The 25,891-nt window shown below is 37.6% G+C and overlaps 1 protein-coding gene across 5 annotated transcripts in view; it reads right to left on the reverse strand.

Annotated features, from left to right (window-relative positions):
* Positions 1-329: 329 nt before the first annotated feature.
* The window catches only part of BCKDHB (branched chain keto acid dehydrogenase E1 subunit beta), a 289,790-nt gene continuing 264,228 nt past the window's right edge, over positions 330-25,891 (reverse strand). For 3 of the 5 annotated variants that reach the window (XM_059083877.2, XM_059083876.2, XM_067011261.1), the window contains one exon: positions 1,314-5,320. The gene's annotated coding sequence lies outside the window, so the exon portion shown is untranslated. Of the gene's footprint in view, positions 1,000-1,313; positions 5,321-25,891 lie in introns of those variants that run through there. The other 2 variants (XM_067011259.1, XM_067011262.1) reach the window with 1 other exon arrangement.

Here is a 25,891-nt window from a genome sequence, read left to right on the forward strand (position 1 = left end):
ATATCCCTTGTTGACCTGAAACAAACAGACTACCAGATATTTCTCCAGCAAAGATGAGTTTGTTTGGGATCAGCAGAGAATTGCAGTTTGGGGTCTGCAACCCTGGTGAGCTATGTGCAAGTCCCCACACAGCAAGGGAAGGAGGACGCTTTTATAGAAGGGGAAAAGGAAGCTGGGAGGGCTGTAGGAAACGTGAGTCCATAGCTTTCTATTGGCTGAATCCTTCCTGTTGGGCTCTGCTATTACCTCAGGGCATGAGAACTCTTCTGGTCTCCCAACTCTATTTTGCTGAGGTTTCTATTTATTGGAGGGTTTTCTTACACTTAAAATTTTTTTTAAAATTTTATTATTTTAATTAAAAAATTTTTTTACAGTAGGTCCTTGTTATTTATCCATTTTAAATATAGCAGTGTGTGCATGTCAATACCAAAATCCCAATCTACCCTTCCCCCACCAGTAAACATAAGTTCATTCTCTGTGAGTCTGTTTCTGTTTCATAGATATGTTCATTTGTGTTGTATTTTAGATTCCACAGATAAGCAATATCATATGGCATTTGTCTTTCTCTGTCCAACTTACTTAGTGTGATAATCTCCAGGTCCATCCATGTTGCTGTAAATGGCATTATTTCATTCCTTTTAATGGCTGAGTAATATTCCACTGTGAATATCTACCACATCTTCTTTATCCATTCTTCTGCTGATGGTCATTGAGGTTGCTTCCGTGTCTTGGCTGTTGTAAACAGTGCTGCAGTGAACACTGGGGTGCATGTATGCTTCTGAACCATGTTTTTCTCCGGATATATGGCCAGGAGTAGGATTGCTGGATCATATGGCAGCTCTATTTTACACTACACCATAACTATAGATGCAGATATGTTTACAGCCATGCTGCTTCCTCTCTCCCCTGCTCCCTTCACATGCAGCTCACTCCACCATGGGAACGAGAACTCACCAACAGTCTCACCAGCTCTGTGAATGAACCCTCATGGGTCTTGTCCTTTAGGAAAAAAAAAGCGCAGCAACAAACACAGACCTATTTTAGGCAATGGTTTGATAAATTTTTTATAAACTACAGGTAGTTAAATGTTTAATCTTGGCAGTTAGAGGAGCTCTAAACAAGAGGCGAGGGGGCACTTGTCTCACACTGAAGGTGGTTACTGCTTGAAAATAGAAGCTTACAGGTTAAAAGGACTCAGAGGATTGTTTTAGGATATTCATTTCTATATACATAACTGAGACATTGAGAATTGGGGGTCATTTTGCTTCATTTGTTTCTACAGCAAAAAGGCAAAGAAAATATAAGCAATGTGATCATTTGTGACATTTCTTAGGTTTATTAAAGTATAAGAATACAGACTAGCGTTTCTGAAACAAAAATTGAAACCTGTGATTTGACAAGGGAAAGTATGTTTATGAGATTAGAACACAAAATTGGAAGCTATATTTGCCTCAGAAAAGCTGGGTGTTATGGTGGCCATATCCATTAGGCAAGATGTTAGAAAAACTGTTTGAAAATGCAATGACTACAGTAAAAAGTTGTTGAATTCAATTCAGCCTGTCAGTCGTTAAGCAGTTCTTGTGCACCTGCTGAGATGAAGCTAATACATGCAAGTTCACATAAATTGCAATTTAAAAATCTAACAGTTGTTTGGTTTTATTTAGTCATGAAGAAGAAGTGTTATTGGCAACTATTTTGATTATATTAAAATAATTTTAAACAAAGACTTCAATCTCGAGTTTTTGTCATCTATATCTGATATTTAATATGTTGACAATTTTAGGCAAATCCAGAATTAAAGGTTAAATTCTTTCAACAAGTATCAATAATATCAATAACCATATTCCAGGCATGTAACTACATTAGCTTCTTTATAATTCTCATTGTCCCTGTTCTATGTCCCCTCCATTCTTCCTTCTACATAGTTACCAAAACAATCCTCCTAAAATACTAATTTGGTATTAATCTCCTATTTTAAACTTTTCCATGGTTCCCAATGACCTACAAGTCAGCGTCCATTTTATAAATTTATAATTATTTTTCAAAAATTTTTATTAGGGCTTCCCTGGTGGCGCAGTGGTTGAGAATCCGCCTGCCGATGCAGGAGACACGGGTTCGTGCCCCGGTCCGGGAAGATCCCACGTGCCGCGGAGCAATTAAGCCCGTGAGCCATGGCCGCTGAGCCTGCGCGTCCGGAGCCTGTGCTCCGCAACGGGAGAGGCCACAACAGTGGAGGCCCGCATACCGCAAAAAAAAAAAAAAAAAAAAATTTTATTGAAATACAGTTATTTACAATGTGTCAGTTTCAGGTGTACAGCAAAGTTATTCAGTTATATATATATTCTTTTCAAAATCCGTGTTTAAATTGCAGCAAACGAGTTTCTTCACAATCTGGCTGCCACTTAACCTTCCTATCTCATTCTCCTCCAGTTCAACTCCTGACACTAAAAAAAAAAAATTTTTCCAGCTCACTGGATCTCATAATTTCTAAACATTTTGTGATAGGGCTAGCAATTTACCCATATTACAATCCGCAGGGTAGTGGAAAATATGATTTCTTTATTTTGGAGAGAAAAACAGTTGAAATCTTCAGCTTGCTTGAATCACTCTTAGATAACCGAGTCTTGGCTTAGATGACTCCAGCAGAGACATCTGTCTTCTAGACGTCTATATATACGGGATTAGGGTAGGATCTTGCCCACCATTCATTAGACAGACTCTCAATAAACTTATATGACTATCAGACAGTAAAATTTTTGACAAACTTTTGATGAAAAGGCTGAAAATTATGGATCAAATGATTAACTGGCCTAAATAAATAGGAGTTTGTTTTTACATGACAAAAAAAAAAAATCCAAAGATAAGTACGTGCTATTGTTAGTTTATCTGTTCTGTGATAACATAGATGAGAAGCTCTTTCTGGTTTTCACTCCACACGCTTAATTAACATAGTGGCTTTTTCCTCAGATTTCTAGCTTCGCGGACAAAGAAAGGAAGCTTCAGGAGCATGCTCCCAACCAGATCCCTAACTTACCCAGATAAAAACTCATTATACAAAAGCCACCCCCCAGCAAATTCCACTTATAGCTCACTGATCGATACTTGGTCAAATATTCACCCCAGTCGGTAAGCGACGAATCGGAAGTGATTATCCGGCTTTTTCAACCTCACTAATGGCAAGGGAAAAAGGGGTTGGCACTGGATGTCGGTGTCTTCCTCGGTGCTTTTTAGGAGTTGGGAAAGGTGGTCCTTAGGTCCTAGAGTGTCCTTGCCAATGATCTGTCGGCCTGGTCTCTGCTGACTTTATAAAATTTCCTGGACGACTCAGTCTCCTCTTAGCTCGGACCACTCTTCGGACCCCGACCATACACTGAGGTCTGACTACATTCGTCACCTGGTCCCTTAGCAGATGGCACAGCCCAGGGCATTTGCTGTAGCGTTCCTCATTCCCACCACAACACCTTCCTCCATCCACATTACACAGGAATCAAGAACGTTCTATAAAGAATAATACAGTCCCCTTCCGCTTAATCACACTCTGCTACCATGTTTATTTGTAATATGGAAATGTCCCTCAGCTGAGTTGGAGGCAGCCTACAAGTTCTTTCCTTCTGGAACAGGACCCAAACTCCTCGGTTCTTGGAGTTCCATATCTTCTCCAGTTAGGAGAAGATATGGAACCCCCTCTGTGAAACCATTAACAACTTAGAGGGGGTTTTCTACGCTTACTTAAGATCCCAAAGAATTTTAATAGCATTATTTACAGTGCTTTCACCTTGTAAGTATTTGATTAATACTCTCTTTCCCTTTGGGGGAAACCTACAGCTTATTTAAACTTTCTTTCCCTAAACCCATATGGGGCTTCATGAATATGTGTTGAATGAATGCCTGATAGCATGCTTGCTTTTCCCGAGAATATATTTTACTTTTATACTAGGACAATCCAAACTGGAGGTTGATTGTCACTACTCTACTGAATGCTCTGGCAGAACAGTCTAGAACCACTCATGACAAGCACTGGTATTTTCCAGAGTAGCCTGTGGAAATAACCTTTGGATATGAGCTTCCTTTTAACTTATTTAAATGATTTTAACATACCCACCCATACCATTACTAGACGAGAAAAGGAAGATTTGGGTATGGTCTTATTTTCCTTAGCGGTTAAGAGCATTTAAAATAATATTTGATTTTATATGAGTTTGAATTTCTAAACTTCTGAAAATCCTACTGTCTCAGAAGTTGAGACCTATCCCGTGTTCATATTATAGTTGGCCCTGAATAAAATGTTTAAAACCACCTCAAAGTTCAGTTTAAAAAATATATATATATGATGTGATATATATACATTATATATCTTTATATAATGTATATATAGATATATCACTAAGCAGTTAAAATAATAGTTCAAGGTGTTCCCTTTAATTTTTGTTTCTGAAAAGGAAGCTTCAAAGCGTTATTATTAATCCTAAAGCGTACTCATTTATTCACTTTGCTGTACAGCAGAAATTAACACAACATTGTAAAGCAACTATACTTCAATAAAATTTTACAGAAATGATAATACTCATTTCTCTCTTCCTTGAAAACTTAACAAGGGATGGGATGTGTATCCACCTCCTTTTCTGCAAAGGGCCTGGCTTTTTAAAAGCCACATTTAACAGTCTTGTCTGCTTGTTAACCTGGTGCTGTCTTCAACTCTCTTTGGAACAGCTATCTCCCAGCTGCAGTTAAACATTCAGCCTAGAAGCTCCCAGCCCACAAGACTTTCTCCATTATTCCCAAGTTTACCAACAGGGAAGCTGCCGTGTTCTCACAGAAAAAGCCAAAAGTTGCTTGAAGAGTTCCAGTATAAGTCATATTTTCCATTTTTATTTTATTTCTGATCCGGAGGCTTAGATCAAGTCTAATTTCTTTGAAGCCTGTGGTTTTGAGATATTAAATTCCATCATAGCGTTAGTATCTGACACTCTTAAAAAGCTCCTATGGTGCATACATTTTCACCGAACACTTTAAATATTTTGTGGTTCTAAATATTATGCTGTATTTGAGTTAGGGAGCCATGGGACATATTTTAAAAGTCAAAGGACAGAGAAGGATATAGAATGGAAAAGCAATAGTCCCTCTTTGTGTTCCAATCTATGCCACAAATCCCCTTCAACTTGATGGAAGTAACTTTGATGCACTATCTTCCTATGCTTTTCCAGGGCAGGTCACAAATGTATTGATTCAGGCGAATGCAGCTTTTCGCACTTTGGATGATGGGATGGGATGAAGCTCCTTATATCTGGGTCAACATCTGGCTTCCATTATATGTTATACACTGCAGAAAATGAAGGAGCACAAAAGCATATTATCGCAGCCTCGATTTCTTCCTCCGATCACATACACTCTCAGAAACACATGTACACACACCCCCATAGGCATTTTTAATTAAGTAGTGTCATAATATGCACACTGATGCATTTATTTTACTACTCCCTAGTCATCTTTCCATGTCCGAATATGTGACCATGTCTCATCTTTCTTAATGAGGATCTCATAGCATGGATTTCCCCATAATCCACGTAATCATTTCCGTATTGTTAGAGGCTTGGGTTGTCTACAGTTTTTCCTGTTACAAAAAAATCTCTGCAATTCCTGTCTTTCCGCATTTGCAAACTTCCTGGAAGGCAGGTTTCAAGAAGTAAAACCCAAAGGTGATTCAGGTTTTGTTTCTGATGGATAACCACCAAATAACTTCAAAGAGACTGTAAGAATTACACCCCACACCGTATAAAAGTCCAAGATTCCTCACACTCTCATCAACACTGGATAATAAAGGAGAAAACTTTTTATTATATATGTATGAAAAAATAAATTATGAAAAATGTACAGTGGTGTTTGTATCTCCAATTAGAGAAGAAACATTTTTTGAGATTTTTAAATTTTATTGTTTTAAGTTAAGTATAGTTGCTTTACAATGTTGTATTTGTTTCTAGCGTACAGCAAAGTGAGTCAGCTATATGTATACATAAATCCCCTCTTTTGTGGATTTTCTTCCCATTTAAGTCACAGCAGAACACTGAGTCGAGTTCCCTGTGCTGTACAGTAGGTTCTCATTAGTTGTCAATTTAGACATAGTATCCATAGCCTATATATGTCAGAAACATTTTCAAAGTCTATTTGTTTCTTAAGTTTTAAAACCACACATAAACCTGGACATAAGCAGCACACATCATTTCCCAATTAAATGGGGTTATAACTGTGTTTGCTATATTAAAGGATGAGCTCCTCCAACAAAGAGAACCCAAAATACAGTGGCTTACAGAATATAGAAATTTCTTTCTCATGTAACAGAACTGTAATGAGCAGTTCTGATGGACAGGACAGATCTGCTAGGTGTAGTCATTCAAGACCCAGGTTCTTGCCACCTTATTGCTCCTCCATCTTCTAGAACACAAAAGAAGCTAGATACCTCCCATATCCAGAAAGAGTCTAGAGGAGGCTTGTTCAATGCTTCAATTTCCAGACCCAGACACATCGCTTCTGCTCACATTCTGTTGACAAGAACTTGGCCAGCTAACTGCAGGGGGACTGGGAAATGCAGTCCAGCTAAGAGGCCTGGACTCAACCACAGCTCCATTTTCATGACAGAAGGGGAGAACAGATTTGGTCAAATTATCAGTCTTGCCACACTTACTAAATTTCCAGATATCTTAATAGTGATTCAAGTAACTAAACTAAATTAAGGAGAAAGCATTTCCTAAAGTCAAATCCAGGAGAAGATAGAATTGCTATATTCAAAAGACAATGTTTTTACATACGCATGCTGTAAATTACACACAAACTTTGATATAAACAGAGCACATCATTTCAAATTACATAGAAATTTTCTCCCAATGATTTTTTGTTTAAGTATTTACTACTATGTGGTCCATCCTATGCCATCTAAAGGAACTGGTCATTTCTCCTTATCTGCAGCAATGACCTCTAAATAGTGCAAAGACTTAGAACGAAGTCCCAGGACACTCCACTTGTCACACTTTTTTCTTCAATTTGCGACAGTTTCTTCTCATGACTGTTCAATTCTGTGCCATTTTTCAAAAACAAATTTGTAATAACTTAACATTTTGAAAGTACACACAAATAAGCCTAAAAAGAATTTAGTGTCTAGAAGAAAAGTCACCCAATGTATGCTTTATATTCGGCGAGATGTCAATTCCAAAGCTGAGCCTGGGATACAAGAGAATAGAGGAAGCCGTAAACCCTTCTAGTTGGACCCAAGCCTGCTCTGGAATACAGGCCTAACTCCAGTCTTGCTGGCACATTGAACCCATTTCACTAAGGGCATACAAGAGGTCCTTTATTGTTTTCGGGAAGATGATAAGACCAGCTGAAGAGTTTAATGCCTTTTTTGGCAGTGAGAGATGGAGTCAGGGAACTTTGGCAACTCAAAGGGAGCAATAAAATCGCCATGTGAAAAGGGCATTTGGAAATATAGTAATGACGGCAACATAAGATGCATAAATACAATCAAGATTTACTGCTGGAGATGTTACCAGAGCTTCTGGTGTGCTGTCACTCTCTACTGAGCCTGGCAGCTTGCTTTTAGAGGAGCAGGGAGTCACAAATAAGCACCAATCAAGGTAACTCCAGGACTGCAGCCTGCTGCATTCTGACCTCATAAACAAGGTATTCTGTAGAAGGTATGCACGAGTCAAGGACTGTGTAAAAGGTGATACAAAAGTCTCAGTTCTCAACACAGGACACAGGAGTAGGTAGTTTACCATTAACTTCACCAGATGGCTTCTTTAAGCACGGTCATAAATAATAAGTGAATGTTAGGTAAAAAGAATCGAAGAGAATGAATGGACAACTACTTCAGCCTGTCCATTTTACAAGGCTTCTAATGTTTTAAAGAAACTTGGCACGTTTTTTTCTGGAGAAGCTTACACCTCCGTCCTCTGCCCCTTACAGATGCCACTGATTAATCTCTTTCATTTGTTAACTGAAGATATATTGTGCTCCTGTGTTTAGCTTGGTACACTTGCCTTTCCAAAGATGCCTCTGGGACTTCCCTTCCTTAGGAATCATTCTCTTTTCAGTTGAATGTCACTCACCTGTGACAAAGACTCATTAGCTGCTTAATGGGAAGCATGATATAGCAGGAAAAATATGCCCAGGTCAACTGCCTGCTCAAGAGCCTGGCTTTAATTTTCTCAGCATCCCAACCCAATCTTTCTCTAGGAGGCCGATGTTAGGGTTGAGAGTGAATTATCTGTCTGATGGCTTTCTAATGGGGAGGTGGTTCCAGGAGAGTCAGGATGGAGACGGCCAATCTTCTGCACACACGTGAGCCAAGCCAAATTACAGTCCAGAGGGCCAGTGGTGAAAGACAACACATTCACCTGCACTGACACCTGTTCATCTGACACACCGTTTCCTGAACTCAAAAGGTCTGTTTCTTCTGAAATATTTATGTCACTGAAAGTGAAGGTCATTTCATTCTGGTGTTTCATTTTACATGATGATTAAAACTGACACTTAAAACAATGAAATCAGTTTCCAAGGCAGAGAATAAACACACAAAGATGCATCCTTTCTGCCACAAGAGAAGTAAAGGAAATGTACATATCAGGTCCTGAAGGTAAATCTTCAATCGATTTTCAATGGGATTTTTATTCAAATATCCAAATGACCGTTTCTCTGGAGTCTCTTCAATTAGTCCATAGTAACCAAATTGAACATATTGCCTTATTCTATTATGCTGTGTCCTCTTGACTGTCAAATTCTGGAGAATTCAAAACAAGTGTGCAGGTGAAACTGAGAGAGGTTAATATCACAAGAGCATTTGTTGCTTATTAATATCCTCTGTGTGCTGATTCTCAGAGACATGTTAATGATTAAATTAATAAAAATAATATTTTTACCTGACACTTTAGATTTAATTTTTTTAGTTTAAAAGAAAAACATAAGCATAAAAGGAATTTGCATTTTAAAATAAAGTTAGTAACTTGGACTTGGGTTTCTTTTCTGTTTTCTCAATGCTTTTTGCAATATTCATGCACCTGTGTTCTCATGTCTTTTCCCATCAATCCACTGAAATTGCTGTCAACGTGTGTGTTAATGACTTCTTTGTTATTAAATCCAGGTGACATTTCTCAGTCCTAAACCTACTTTACCTCTTACTCATACATCTAAACAATATTTACCAAATATCTACTAAGTGTCAGGCACTGCATTAAATGTCAGGCATAAATGTTGAAGCAAAGTTTATTGTGGAATAGAGGAGTTGGATATTAATGAGTTATGGAAATAATTATTCAATTGTTGACTCATAAAGAATAAATATAGCATGCACTAAGAAAATATAGTTGGGAAATATAATTTAGTCAGAGATGTCAGCAAAATTTCCCAGAGGAAATGACTTCTAAGCTGAAATTTAAAACTTATTTACTCCAAAATACCTACGTACAACTATGTAACTTATTTATCTTCCACTCAGTCAGTCAAAAACATCAACTAACCAATATGTTCACAGATACCACATAATACTGCTCAATAGGTCTTAGCTGGGCTCACTTAAACTGATAAACTGAGGCTAGAATATAGTACAGTGCCTGATACATAATAGACTAGTGGGTATGCTGGGGCTGACTGGTTTACAAAAACTTAACTATCATAGCTAGGATAACCAATGCATCTTTCCACTTCATCATTCTTTGGCATGCCAGCTCAGACCTAATCACTTGGCAGGCACAAGGTTTTAAGACAGAGAGAGGAAACCTGCAAAGTCTCCTCAGGTCGAGGCTCAGAAATCACACACATCAATTCCACCACAGTATACAGACCCAAGCAAGTCACAGGCCATCCCAGATTTAATGAGTAAAGGAAATTGATGGGAGAAGCTGCAAGGTCATAATGCAAGATCAGGAAGAAAACTTGGAATAATTTGTGGCCATTTTTGCAATCTACCACAATGAGGTAGGTGTTATTTCTCCCTATTTTATAGATGATGAACTAAAGCTGGAATATAGCACAATGCCTAGCACAAAGTAATATTCACTACATATTATAAAAATAAAAGAATACAATCATGAATAATTAAATTAATTCCTACTTAAATAGAGCTATGGTTGAGGCCTGGATTGTCTGTTTCCATGGCCTGATTCTTTCTTGTTACTCTATACTGGCTCCTGAATATAAAAAATCAAATGAGATATAACAGTTGAGGAATGACATGACTGTCTCCAGCTGGAGACTCCCATTGCTAGCCATGAGACAGCTACATAGGAAGCAGTGGTTTTAAAACTTTGGATAATAAACAGCACAGAACTATGATCCCTGAAGAGAAGGGAAACACATGAGAAAAACTCTACAAGTGCTCCAATTTACAGCCTAGAAGTTTCCAGGTTGAAGTACAGAGTGGGGAAATCCAAACAGAATCTGGCAGTCTTCCTAAATTTGAGATTAGTGGTCAAGAAGCTCAAGATAGCTAGAATTTGTAGAAAAGAGTACTGGAGAGGATAAAGCTGCACAGAGAGAAAGCTCCAAAGAGCTATGGAAAAAATACCATTGAGTCTATGACTGAGCACAGTTCTGTGAATGCAAAAGAAGAAACTACCCAAAGCCACGGAAAGAACCACTGAAAAGCAGAAGGTGAACCAAGTTGTAGAGCTCAAATAGGGCTGGGAATAGTTCATGTTCCCCCCAGCCAGAGTAGAGAGATTTTATAATATATAGGAAAATGAGCAGAATGGCCAGAGGGGTATTACCTTAGTAGTGGGGCTAAGTTAGCTTGAGACAAAAGGCTTCTCTGGATTCAGGAAAGCCTCAGAAGGATCAAACTAATTCCAAATAACTTAACTGTACATCAGAACAAAATCAACACTCTTTAAAGAAATTAAAAAACAAAACAAGATGTAACAATGATATTCAACATTCAGTGAAAAATTATCAGCATGTAAGAATCAGGAAAATATTTGCCCCATAATCAAGAGAAAAATCAATCAACAGAAACAGATCCATATATGACAAAAGTAACAAAACTACAAAGACTTTAGAAGAGTTATTATGAATATTATAAATGCTTCATAAATTCAAGGATTAGAAAAACACATTAAAATGATGAAGAGAAAAATGGAAGATATAAAAAAGACCCAAGGGCTTCCCTGGTGGCTCAGTGGTTGAGAGTCCACCTGCCAATGCAGGGGACACGGGTTCATGTCTAGGAAGATCCCACATGCTGCAGAGTGGCTGGGCCCGTAAGCCATGGTCGCTGAGCCTGTGCGTCCGGAGCCTGTGCTCTGCAACGGGAGAGGCCACAACAGTGAGAGGCCCTCATACCACAAAAATAAATAAATAAATAAATAAATAAAAAAGACCCAAATAGAAGTTCATGAGATGAAAATAGCAATATTTGAAATTGAAAAAATTATATTGTATGTGATCAACAATAGATTATACAAAAGATCAGTGAATCCAAAACATAGGAATATAAACTATTCAAAAGGAAGCAAGAGAGGTAAAAAGACTAAAAAGGACACTTCCCTCACCAAAAAAAAAAAAAAAAAAAGAGCATTAGTGACCTGTGAAACAATAACAAGTGGTCTAGCGTATGTGCAATTGGAATCACAGATATGGGAATGTAGGGGGAAGGGAGAAAATATTTAAAGAAATAATGGTGTGATGGATTGGGAATTGGGATTGACATATATACACTAATATGGATAACTAGTAAAGAAATAATGGCTGACATTTTTCCAAATTTGATAAAAACCAATTAACCCAGATATCCAAGAAGTTTAACAAATCCAAAGCAAAAGAAAGAAAAAGAAATTTACACAACTGCACATCATACAAAATTACTGAAAACCAGTGATAAAGGAAAAAAAATCTTAAAATCAGCCATGTTGGAGAAAATATATTTTTCCAAACAAAGATATGAATTACAGAAGAATTTTTGTCAAGTACAGAAGCCAGAACACAATGGTATAACATCTTTGAAGAACTTAATAATTCTATAAAGAGCAAAAACATCTGGCAAAAATGAAGGTATAAAAAAATTGTTTTTCAGATGAAAAGGAAAGAAAAAAGAAAGAAAGCTGAGAAAATTCACTGCCATCAAACATGCATGAAAACAAATATTAAAGGAAGTGCTTGGGCAGAGAAAAATGGTAACAGGTGGAAACTAAAATCTGCAGAAAAGAATAAAGAATGCTGAAAATGGCAAACATATGGGTAAATGTAAAATCCTTTTAAAAATTGTTTTTTCTCATTTATAAATATCTTTAAAAGATAATTATTCAAAGCAAAAATATTAATGTATTTGGGGATTTAGAGCATGTAGACGCATAGATCACTGCAATCGCAAAAAAGCTCAGGAGGAAGAAAATGAAAGTATACTACAGTAAGATTCCTACACTGTATGTAGTGGTGTAATGCTATTATTTGAAAGTATACTATGATAAGTTAAAGGTGTGTACTCTAAACCTTAAAGCAACTGCTGAGAAAAATAAAAGCCAATAAAGAAGATAAAATGAATCATAAAAGTACTTAATTTAAATGAAGACAGAAAATAGGAATAAAGTATCAAGGAATAGATAGGACAAATAGAAAATAAAAAATAAGAAAAAACCCTATGCAAATGGCTAAATGTTCCATCTAAAAGTCAGAGATCATCAAACTGAACTTAAAAGAACTACCCAATTTTATTCTGTCTACAAGAAAGCCACTTAAAATTTGAAGACACAAATAAGTTAAAAATAAAAGAATGGAATAAAATATGCTATGCAAATACTAAGCATAATAAAGTTGGAATGGCTATATTAATTTCAGATTAAGTAGATTTTAGAATAAGAAATGTTAACAGGAGTAAAAGGGGAACCTTCATAATTAATGTGGGATCAATTCATCTAAAGGATGTAATAATTCTAAATGTTTGTACACCTAATATGTAAACAGATACATTTTGAACTTTAAAATACATGAACCAAATATTGATAAAATTGAAAAGAGAAATAGACAATTCAAAATTACAGCTGAAAGATTCCAAAAACTTTCTTGCAATAACATAGAGCAATTAGACAAAAAATCAATAGGATATAGAAAACATGAACAACACTATCAACTAACTTGATCTAATTGATATTTAAAGAATACTTTCCCCAACAACAGTAGAATACACATTTTTTTTCTTCCAAATGCACACAAAACATTTACAAAATAGAGTATATTCTGGGACATTAAAAAGACTCAATAAATTTTTATAAAGTATGTTTTGTGACCACAAGATAATTAAACTAGAAATTAAAAATAGAAAGATGTTTGAAAAATCCCCCAAAGATTTGGAAAAATTTTAAAACATGCTTCTAAATAACCCAGGAGTCAAAGAAGATATCTCATGGGATATTTTCAAACATTTTTAACTTAATGAAAATTAAAATACAACATACTGAATGGTAGAGAGCAGCTAAAGCAATGCTTAGAGGAAAATGTATAGCATTACATGATTTATACAGAAAAGACATTCTCAAATCAGTGATCTAAATTTTTCATTTTAATAAGCAAATTAAACCCAAATTAAACAGAAGGAAGCAAATAATAAAGGTAAAATAAGAGGAAAACAGTAAAACAATGAAGAAAATAAATGAAGCTAAACTCTAGTTTCTAGAAATGATTGTGCCCAGCCAAGGAGGCAAAATGGATTCAACAGATTAAAGGATGCAGTATCAAATCACCTCATACAAACAGTATCATTAATTACAAAGAAATCCTTAGGCCCTGACGGACACATTCTTACTGTTTTTCCTTGTTACTGTTCTAGAAAACATTTTTCTTCCTGTTTCCAGAAAATCTAGCTCAGATATAAGTAGTCCATCTTTACATTGCCTGGTTGCAAAGTAGGATGCATGTGGGAGCTGAATTCATAATACAACTCTGCTAAAGTATAACCCAGGAGGAAAATACCAGCCTGTTCCAGACCTGTGTCAGCAGTAAGTCTTTGCCAGGAAGGTCCGAAATGAAACAGAAAAGTAGGTTCTTGTTTCTTACATACAGAGTTGAAGGAAACATTCCCATCAGCCTCTAAACAGGAAAAGAAATCCTATTGCTTTGAAAACTACAATATTATATTTGTCTCATTTGATTTGTCAAACCAAGAGAAAGAGGTTTCAACTCACAACACTATCTTACCCTTTTCCACTTATAACACACAATACTGTTGAAACCAAGCAGGACCCTATGGGGCCCTCTTGGGGTACAAAATCCTTTCTGTGTCTCCTGCTTCTTGTTTGTAGGGAAAAGGCTTTAGCCTCCTAGACCTTCCCTCCAAAGGGCAGATTCAAACAGTTACTAACTAGGGGAGTGAGGGAATGCAGAAACAAAGGAAAAGCAGTCAAGAAACAATAGTGCAGGCATAAAGCAGAGTCCTAGCTCCTCCTCATGGGATATACATAACAATATGATGCATATCTCTGAGTTCTTCTGTAAGAACTAAGACCCCCACCCAGGTGGAGGTTGGTAACTTCAGGCCGAGCACATGTACCTGGACCCCAGACTGGCTGGAACAAGAAGCCTGAAGATTGAGACTCCTGGAAGCCACCTTGTTATCTCCCCACCAACCAATCAGAAGAAAGTCACACACCCTGCAATGCTTACCCCAAATTTTGCCTTTAAAAACTCTTCCCTGAAAACCACAGGGGAATTAAAATCTTTTGAGCAAGAGCTGCCCATTCTCTTTGCTTGGCCCTTGCAATAAATCTTTCTCTGCTCCAAACTCCATCATTTTGGTTTGCTGGGCACATGAACTTGGGTTCAATAATACTGCAGACATCAAGAAAAGAAGAATTCACTGGAATGTGAATTAATGAGATGGTAGTTTTAAGATCCTTGCAGAAGATCATGTTAAAGTGATCAGGTTGCTTAGATTTCATTGTCATCACCTGCTGTGCTAACTAAGTGTCCAAAACTGCCATGCCATCTTGGGAATAAAATAACCTATCCCTACACATGCTATTTTAAGTCCTTCCATTTCATCCTGCTTTAGAAATGAGTTTATTTTCAGACACCCCAGATGTAATAATCCCTTCGCTGACCACACAGTTGTTTGTTCTGAAAAATGCTGTAAAGAGCAAATTCTTTGAATCCATATTTCCTCAGTTGATATGACCAAGCTGTTACGATTTCTCAGTGACATGTGGCACTTGCATCTGTAACAACTCATAACCGGAGGAAACTCTGGCAGCATAGGGTCGCACAATTTAGACTCAACCATTGGAGGAGTTAAGTATTTTGGTCTTGAATTCCAGTGTGGCTTAAGGAATGTTAGCAGTCTCTTTTTCCAAAGTTGTGGTGCACATACAACCCAGTTAATTCCCTTACACAAGGCTTAGTCATTATCCCCTGTATATTTTGAGAATGTTTTGTGTGTGGCAAATTAATGTAAACTCATCTTTGTTTGGCTTCTTCCAAACTGTAATTCATTAAATTCTCTATTGGTGAGCTGTTCCACTTCTTTAGTCTGGGAAAAGTCTTTTCCAGGTAGTCATCTGTAATGTTGGCCATTCCTCTTCTTTGCATAAGTACAATTTAACTAGTCATAAAACACCACAGGGGGTCCATCCAAGTTCCAGTGGAAGCTTCAAAGCCAGGAAGAAACAAGGACAAGTTTTTCTTGAATTCGTTTCCACTCCCTGCTCCAGAACCCATGGCTCTCCATGCTGGAGAACCAACCATGATATCAACTCCTGAGTTCCCAGATACACCTGTTCCTAAAAATCCTAATTGCTTCCAATAGCTCAAGACCCTTACTGGACTTAACTAGAAATAAAGACAGCCATACTTCTTTCAACTCAAGGTACTTCCCTGTCTTAAGAAGGAGACTGATGGAAGTTGCAATAAAGTTTCTAGAACAAACCTTTCATACCAGCAATCAGGAAAAAAGAAATGCTCAATACTTAAAATATGGTATTCTGGTAAATACAACCAAGAGTTACAGCTTGTAGTTCTCTCTCTGTTTCTCACTTACTTGTTGGTCCCATCTCTAGGAGCCTCTCATCTCTAATATCTTTCTAGATCTCAAAGTCTATGATTCTCATGATAAAAAAATTCAAGGGGGGCTTCCCTGGTGGTGCAGTGGTTGAGAGTCTGTCTGCCAATGCAGGGGACACGGATTCGTGCCCCGGTCCGGGGAGATCCCACGTGCTGCGGAGCAGCTAGGCCTGTGAGCCATGGCTGCTGAGCCTGCGCGTCCGGAGCCTGTGCTCCGCAATGGGAGAGGCCACAACAGTGAGAGGCCCGCGTACCACAAAAAAAAAAAAAAAAAAAATTCAAGGGGTATAGTAAGGAGATCATTTAATTATTTTTATTTTTTAAAATGCGGTAAAAACTACATAACACAAAATTTGCCAGTTGAGTCGTTTCAGGTGCACATTTCAATGGTATGAACTGCATCTACATTGTGCAATCATCACCATCAGCCATCTCCAGAACATTTTTCATCTTCCAACACTAAAATTTTTCACCCATTAAATAATAACTCCATTTCTTCCTGCTTTCAGCCCCTTGCAAACACAATTCTACTTTCTGTCTCCATGATTTTGACTACTCTATGTATCTCATATATGCAAAATAACATGGTATTTGTCCTTTTTCTGACTGGTTTATTTTACTAGCATAATATCCTCAAGGTTCATCCATGTTGTAGCATGTATTATTGAAGCTGAATAATATCTTATTTTATATAACACCACTTATCTGTCAACAGAAACTTAGGTTGTGAGAAAATTGATTTTTAAAATTATCTACTATAGTGTTAATTTCCTCCCAGATCATGTTCTTAGCTACATGTCAAAATCACCTAGGAGTTTTTAAAAATACAGATTACTGGGCTTAACCCTAGATTTACTAAATCAGAATTTCCATAGCAGGGGCCTAGAAATCTGTATTTTAAGAAAACTGAAGGCCTATGTTCTTATCAAAAAGTAATTGTGCATCTGTCCCCTCCTAAAAAAAATTGTTTGTGGGATGATCTGAGTACCAGTCTCTATACCACATCCAATATAGAACTGGTAAGTTGTAGTTACAACTTAAACATGAAACAAGTCAAGAAAAAAACGCATGTGTGTGGAGGGAGTAGATGAGTCCCTAGTTTTTCCGCCCGGAGGTAAAGCATTGAAGCTGGACCAGAAACAAGAAAACCCTGGCAGCAATGCATGCTAGGAGACTGTGATTTTCACTGCACTTTTTTGGTTCACAGATTTAAGGACCAAATCATGGAAGTAGTATAGAATTGCACCTTGATGCATCAAGCAGCTCTATATGGATGCTAATCAGATACTGAAAACCTTCCAATAGGTAAAGATTCTAGAAAGAGATTCCTCCATAAAAATAAGTGTAAAGTTATCAGAGCCATGTAAAAATCACAGAGACTGTCTGCTGACAATCTCCATTTGGCAAAAATCATTACATTTAAAGAATGAGTAAAGAGACAAAAATTAACATGGAATTTATAGACATGACAACACGAGGGAAAGAGAACAGCACATTAAGACTCAGATGATAGAAAATTAGGGAAAGCTGGTCATTCTCAAAAGGATGTCAAAGATATGACTTTTACAAGAGAGGCAAAAAATAAAAAAGAAGAGTCATGCATAATGAAAAAAACAGGCTACAAATATGAGTTAAGATGATACTATGACAAATGAAGCCCCACATTTCAGTGGAACAACAAATAAAACTTTATTGCTCTGGTATGTGAAATCCAAAACAGATGTTCCTGATTCGCAGACGCCTCTCCTCCAATTGGCAATTCAGGGAACTAGGCTCTTTCTACCATGTGGCTGCACCATCTTCAACACATGGCTTTTGCCATGGAATGGGAAATAGCATGGGAGACCACACGTGGGAAATTTTTATGGGCCAGGTGTGGAAGTGATTTGTATCTGTTCTTCATATACTCCATTGGTAAATTATGCTCACATAACCTCAAGAGGGGCTGAGAAATTGTTGTCTAGTGGATGCACAGGAGAAAGGAGAAGCAGGTTACATGGACAGCTAGTCAGTCTCTAGCACCCTGACTACAAAATGTCTACAGAATGAACTGCACATATAACAACCTGGGGAGAATAGAGGGCTGGGGGAGATGAAGTGGAAATAAAAGAGCAATAACAAATGAAAGCCAATGTAGGAAGCAAAGAGGAAAACTGAAATGGCAGGATATGGAACAAACTTATGAAGCCTTCCCAGAACACAGAAGATGGAGAAAAAGATCTGAAAATAGTAAAAGAAAATGATAGACATGGAAAACAGAGAGGTGAGAACAGAGATTTTAATTTCAGCCTTGGAGATGCTCTAAAACAAGAAACCAGAACAAAGAACAGACAGGAAGTAACAAAGATGTAACTGAAGAAAAAGTTTTAAAACAGGAGACCCAAATATGCAGACATGAATAGCCAACCATGGTTCAGGTAAATGTATTGAAAGAGACCCACGTAAAATGTGCAATGGAAGAATTTTGGAATTAGAAAGATAAGGAAAAAGAAATCCTACAAGCATACATGCAAGCAAACAAACCAACAAGAGATTATAAACAAAGCAACAAAATCAGACTGGCAAACATTTTCCTCTGCTACTTGAGATGCCAGGAGACAATGCTGTAACATCTTTTGATTCTGGTGGAAGGAGTTTTGATGAAAACAAAACAAGAATTTTATATGAATAGCCAATGTATCACTCACTACTGAGACAGAATAAAGTCCTCAGAAAAGCTAGAATTAAGAAACATTTGACTCAAATAATCCTTTACAAAGAAAAGAAAGGTAACACAGAACAAAAACAATTTTTTTTTTGCTGAATAGCATACTCTAAATGACAGCAAATCAAATTAAATGCCTCAAGAATGGGAGTCTTGTACATAAAAACTAGTATTGAAAGTAAACATTAAAACACATGAAACAGGAAAAATCAGAATGGTTCAAGACTGCAGAGTAGAAGGACATGTGCTCATTCCCTCTTGTGAGAGCACCAGAATCACAACGAATTGCTCAACAATCATCGACAGGAAGACATTGCAAATTACCAAAAAAGATACCCCCCACACAAAGAAAAAGGAGTAGCCACAATGAGATGGTACGAGGGGCGCAATCACAATAAAATCAATCCCATAGGGCTTCCCTGGTGGCACAGTGGTTGAGAGTCCACCTGCTGATGCAGGGCACACGGGTTCGTGCCCCGGTCCGGGAGGATCTCGCATGCCGTGGAGCGGCTGGAACCGTGAGCCACAGCCGCTGAGCCTGCGCGTCTGGAGCCTGTGCTCCGCAACGGGAGAGGCCACAGCAGTGAGAGGCCCACATACCGTAAAAAAAAAAAAAAAAAAAAATCAACCCATAACCACTGGTTGGGTGACTCACAAACTGGAGAACAATTATACCACAGAAGTCCACCCACTGGAGTGAAGGTTCTGAGCCCCATGTCAGGCTTCCCAACCTGGGGGTCTGGCAACAGGAGGAGGATTCCAGAGAATCAGACTTTGAAGTCTAGTGGATTTGAATGCAGGATTTCACAAGACTGGGGGAAACAGAGACTCCACTCTTGGAGGGCAAACACAAAGCAATGTGTGCATCAGGACCCAGGGGAAGGAGAAGTGACCCCATAGGAAACTGAATAAGACATACCTACTAGTGTTAGAAGGTCTCCTGCAGAAGCGGGGGGGCGGCTGTGGCTCACTGCGGGGACAAGGACACTGGCAGCAGAAGTTCTGGGAAGCACTCCTTGGTGTGAGCCCTCCCAGAGTCCACCATTAGTCCCACCAAAGAGCTTGTAGGCTCCAGTGCTGGGTCGTGCCTCAGGCCAAACAACCAGCAGGAAGAGAACTCAAACCCACCTATCAGCAGACAAGTGAATTAAACTTTTACTGAGCTCTGTCCACCAGGGCAACACCCAGCTCTACCCACCACCAGTCCTTCCTATCCGGAAGCTTGCACAAGCCTCTTAGATAGCCTCATCCACCAGACGGCAGACAGCAGAAGCAAGAAGAACTACAATCCTGCAGCCTGTGGAACAAAAACCACACTCACAGAAAAACAGACAAGATGAAAAGGCAGAGAGGGCTAAGTACCAGATGAAGGAACAAGATAAAACCCCAGAAAAACAACTAAATGAAGTGGAGATAAGCAACCTTACAGAAAAAGAATTCAGAATAACGATAGGGAAGATGATCCAGGATCTCAGAAAAAGAATGGAGGCAAAGATCAAGAAGATGTAAGAAATGTTTAACAAAGACCTAGAAGAATTAAAGAAAAAATACCTAGAAGAGTTAAAGAACAAACAAACAGAGATGAACAATACAATAACTGAAATGAAAACTACACTAGAAGGAATCAATAGCAGAATAACTGAGGCAGAAGAACGGATAAGTGACCTGGAAAACAGAATGAAGGAATTCATTGCCACAGAACAGAATAAAGAAAAAAGAATAAAAAGAAATGAAGACAGCCTAAGAGATCTCTGGGACAGCATTAAAAGCACCAACATGTGCATTGTAGGGGTCCCAGAAGGAGGAGAAAGAGAAAGGACCTGAGAAAATATTTGAAGTGATTATAGTCAAAAACTTCCCTAACATGGGAAAGGAAATAGCTACCCAAGTCCAGGAAGCACAGAGAGTCCCATACAGGATAAACCCAAGGAGAAACACATCAAGACACATAGTAATCAAATAGACAAAAATTAAAGACAGAGAAAAATTATTAAAAGCAACACGGGAAAAATGACATATAACATATAAGAGAACTCCCATAAGGTTAACAGCTGATTTCTCAGCAGAAACTCTACAAGCCAGAAGGGAGTGGCATGATATACTTAAACTGATGAAAGGGAAGAACCTACAACCAAGATTACTCTACCCAGCAAGGATCCCATTCAGATCAATGGAGAAATCAAAAGCTTTACAGACAAGCAAAAGCTAAGAGAATTCAGCACCACCAAAGCAGCTCTACAACAAATGCTAAAGGAATTTCTCTAAGTGGGAAACACAAGAGAAGAAAAGGACCTACAAAAACAAACCCAAAACAATTAAGAAAATGGTCATAGGAACATACATATAAATAATTACCTTAAACGTGAATGGATTAAATGCTCCAACCAAAAGACACAGGTTCTCTGAATGGATACAAAAACAAGACCCACATATATGCTGTCGACAAGAGACCCACTTCAGACCTAGGGACACATACAGACTGAAAGTGAGGGGATGGAAAAAGATATTCCATGCAAATGGAAATCAAAAGAAACCTGGAGTAGCAATACTCATATCAGATAAAATAGATTTTAAAATAAAGAATATTACAAGAGACAAGGAAGGACACTACATAATGATCAAGGGATCAATCCAAGAAGAAGATATAACAATTATAAATATATATGCACCCAACACAGGAGCACCTCAATACATAAGGCAAATGCTAACAGATCTAAAAGAGAAAATCGACAGTAACACAATAATAGTGGGGACTTTAACACCTCACTTACACCAACGGACAGATCATCCAAACAGAAAATTAATAATGAAATGCAAGCTTTAAATGACACAATAGACCAGATAGATTTAATTGGTATTTACAGGACATTCCATCCAAAAACAGCAGATTACACTTTCTTCTCAAGTGCATCTGGAACATTCTCCTGGATAGATCACATCTTGGGTCACAAATCAAGCCTAAGTTTAAGAAAATTGAAATCATATCAAGCATCTTTTCTGACCACGACGCTATGAGATTAGAAATCAATTACAGGGGAAAAAACGTAAAGAAACACAAACACATGTAGGCTATACAATATGTTACTAAATAACCAAGAGATCATTGAAGAAATCAAAGAGGAAATCAAAAAATACCTAGAGACAAATGACAACAAAAACATGATGATCCAAAACCTGTGGGATGCAGTAAAAGCAGTTCTAAGAGGGAAGTTTATAGCTATACAAGCCTACCTCAAGAAACAAGAAAAATGTTAAATAAACAATCTAACCTTACACCTAAAGGAACTAAAGAAAGAACAAACAAAACCCACAGTTAGTAGACGGAAAGAAATCATAAAGATCACAGCAGAAATAAATGAATTAGAAACAAAGAAAACAATAGCAAAGATCAATAAAACTAAAAGCTGGTTCTTTGAGAAGATAAACAAAATTGATAAACCTTTAGCCAGACTCATCAAGAAAAAGAGGGAGAGGACTCAAATCAAAAAAATTAGAAATGAAAAAGAAGTTACAACAGACACCGCAGAAATACAAAGCATCCTAAGAGACTACTACAAGCAACTCTATGCCAATAAAATGAACAACCTGGAAGAAATGGACAAATGCTTAGAAAAGTATAACCTTCCAAGACTGAACCAGGAAGAAACAGAAAATATGAACAGATCAATTACAAGTAATAAAATTGAAACTGTGATTAAAAATCCTCCAACAAACCAAAGTCCAGAACCAGATGGTTTCTCAGGTGAATTCTATCAAACATTCAGAGAAGAGCTAACATCCATCCTTCTCAAACTCTTCCAAGAAATTGCAGAGGAAGGAACATTCCCAAACTCATTCTACAAGGCCACCATCACCTTGATACCAAAACCCGACAAAGGTACTACAGAAAAAGGGAAATTACAGACCAATGACACTGATGAATATAGATGCAAAAATCCTCAACAAAATACCAGTAAAGAGAATCCAACAATGCATTAAAAGGATCATACACCATGATCAAGTGGGATTTATCCCAGGAATGCAAGTATTCTTCAATATATGCAAATCAATCAATGTGATATACCATATTAACAAAATGAAGAATAAAAACCATATGATCACCTCAATGGATGCAGACAAAGCTTTTGACAAAATTCAACACCCATTTATGATAAAAGCTCTCCAGAAAGCGGGCATAGAGGGAACCTACCTCAACATAATAAAGGCCATAAATGACAAACCCACAGCAAATATCATTCTCAATGGTAAAAAACTAAAAGCATTTCCTCTAAGATCAGAAACAAGACAAGGATGTCAATTCTCACCACTATTATTCAACATAGTTCTGGAAGTCCTAGCCACGCGATCAGAGAAGAAAAAGAAATAAAAGGAATATAAATTGGACAACAAGAAGTAACTGTCATTGTCTGCAGATGACATGATAGTATACATAAATAATCCTAAAGATGCCACCAAGAAAATACTAGAGATAATCAATGAATTTGGTAAAGTTCCAGGATACAAAATTAATGCACAGAAATGTTTTTCATTCGTATACACTAATAACAAAAGAACAGAAAGAGAAATTAAGGAAGCAATCCCATTCACCACTACAACAAAAAGAATAAAATACCTAGGAATAAATCTACCTAAGGAGGTAAAAGACCTGTACTCAGAAAACTATAAGACACTGATGAAAGGAATTAAAGATGACACAAACAGATGGAGAGATATACCATGTTCTTGGATTGGAAGAATCACTATTGTGAAAATGACTATACAACCCAAAGTAATCTACAGATTCAATGCAATCCCTATCAAATTACCAATGGCATTTTTTTTTACAGAACTAGAACAAAAAATTTTAAAATTTGTATGGAGACACAAAAGACCCCGAATAGCCAAGGAAATCTTGAGGGAAAAAAACCGGAGCTGGAGGAATCAGGCTCCCTGACTTCAGACTATACTACAAAGCTAAAGTAATCAAGACGCTATGGTACTGGCACAAAAACAGAAATATAGATCAATGGATGCGGATAAAAAGACAGTCTCTTCAATAAGAGGTGCCGGGAAAACTGGGCAGCTACATGTAAAAGAATGATATTAGAACACTTCCTAACACCATACACAAAACTAACTCAAAACAGATTAAAGACCTAAACATGAGACCGGACACCATAAAAGTCTTAGAGGAAAACATAGGAAGAACCCTCTTTGACATAAATCACAGCAAGATCTTTTTTGACCCACCTCCTAGAGTAATGGAAATAAAAGCAAAAACAAACAAATGGGACCTAATGAAACTTAAAAGCTTTTGCACAGCAAAGAAAACTATAAATTTGATGAAAATTCTCAACAACAATGAAAACAAAGACTGAAAGACATTGAGAATCTGGGAGGAATTAGCACTAGCTAAAAGACGGTAGAGCTGTAGTTCCTGACACACGCTGTACCTTGGCTTCACGGAACAACATTCCAAAGAATGAGCTTCCTGCCTCTGCCTCTAGCCATCCATGTACTCAGAGTGGGATGAATTGAGGGATTTGGGATTGACATATATACACTAATATGTATAAAATAGATAAGTAATAAGAACCTGCTCTACAAAAAATAATAAAATTCAAAAAATAAGCATGAAAAACCTAAAAATAAAATAAAAAACATATGAAACATAGCTCAGAATTTTTAAAATGTTTGCTTATAAAGTTGAATGCAAATGTCCAAAATAATTAAAGGAAATATATAATATAAAACAATGTAGGGCTTCCCTGGTGGCGCAGTGGTTGAGAGTCCGCCTGCCGATGCAGGGGACGCGGGTTCGTGCCCCAGTCCGGGAAGATCCCACGTGCCGCGGAGCGACTGGGCCCGTGAGCCGTGGCCGCTGAGCCTGCGCGTCCGGAGCCTGTGCTCTGCAACGGGAGAGGCCGCAGCAGCGATAGGCCAGCGTACCTCAAAAAAAAAAAAAAAAAACCAAACCAAAAAAACCAGTGTAGTTACACTAATCTAGTTTATGTTACCAGAAACTAGGAAGTGATTATAGGAATGAGAGGTGGGTTGGGGAAAGAGTGAAAATACGCACTAGTCTTTAAAATGCACTTTTCAGTCGTGATGTTAGAAAGAATATTAGGGAACTTTGGGTTAAAAGGATGCTTTTAAAGTTGAAAGTTAATGACAAGTATAATTTCAAATAGGATAGGAATTCTGGCTTAGAGAGAATCTGGGTGACAATCCCCAATCATCCTCTTTCAATTTCTAACTAAATAGCTGTTGAAAACAAAATTTGATGAAAATTCTCAATAAAAATGAAAACAAAGACTGAAAGACAATTAGAATCTGGGAGGAATTAGCACTAGGTAAAAGACAGTTGGTGGAGCTGTCGTTTCTGACACACACTCTACCTTGGCTTCGTGGAACAAAATTCCAAAGAATGAGCTTCCTCCCTCTACCACCATCCATCCATGTACTCAGAGTCCCAGGACCTATAACCACCAGGACACTGCAAATACCCCTCTCTACCCACTGAGAGATGTTCTCTAAAGCAAGGTAACCTCTGTCTAACTCCAGATACTGCAAACTCCTGAAAAACAATCAGGCACAAAGTAAAAGACAATTTCTGGGTGTGGTGCATTTTCTGAGACAAGTAGTCCAGATAATAGACACAATACTTGGGTAGGAAAGGATGGAGACACAGTGTATGCCTATAATATAATTTTTCAGACACTGCTATCAGTTTAAATGAACAATAAGCTAATTAGTAGGGGCAGAAGGAAGAAAGGAAAAAAGAAAAAGAAAAAGAAAACCCACCTAGAACAGAGCAGAGATATACTCCACAGAAGCAAGCAATATAGAAACAGGGACAAATTCACGAATTGTGGAGATGAACCTGCCATAGAGCTAGAGATATGAACAATAATGAGAAGAGTGAGATGACTGTGTAACCCACCTGGTTCCACCAAGTTATAGAATATGGAAGGAGGGAAACTAAGAAGAAAATGACAACAAAGAGTCTATTAGAAAGTATTGCAGAAGGAAAAGGATAAAGACATCATGGTTGGGACTTCAAGGCAGATTGAAAACATAGTTACCTCTGCTTTCTCTTGATATCCCAGTCAAATTATTTAAAGGAATTTGAAACACACACACACACACACACACACACACACGGCATTAACTTAAATT

Source organism: Kogia breviceps, chromosome 13, assembly GCF_026419965.1.
Source record: "Kogia breviceps isolate mKogBre1 chromosome 13, mKogBre1 haplotype 1, whole genome shotgun sequence".
NCBI classification, from domain to species: domain Eukaryota; kingdom Metazoa; phylum Chordata; class Mammalia; order Artiodactyla; family Physeteridae; genus Kogia; species Kogia breviceps.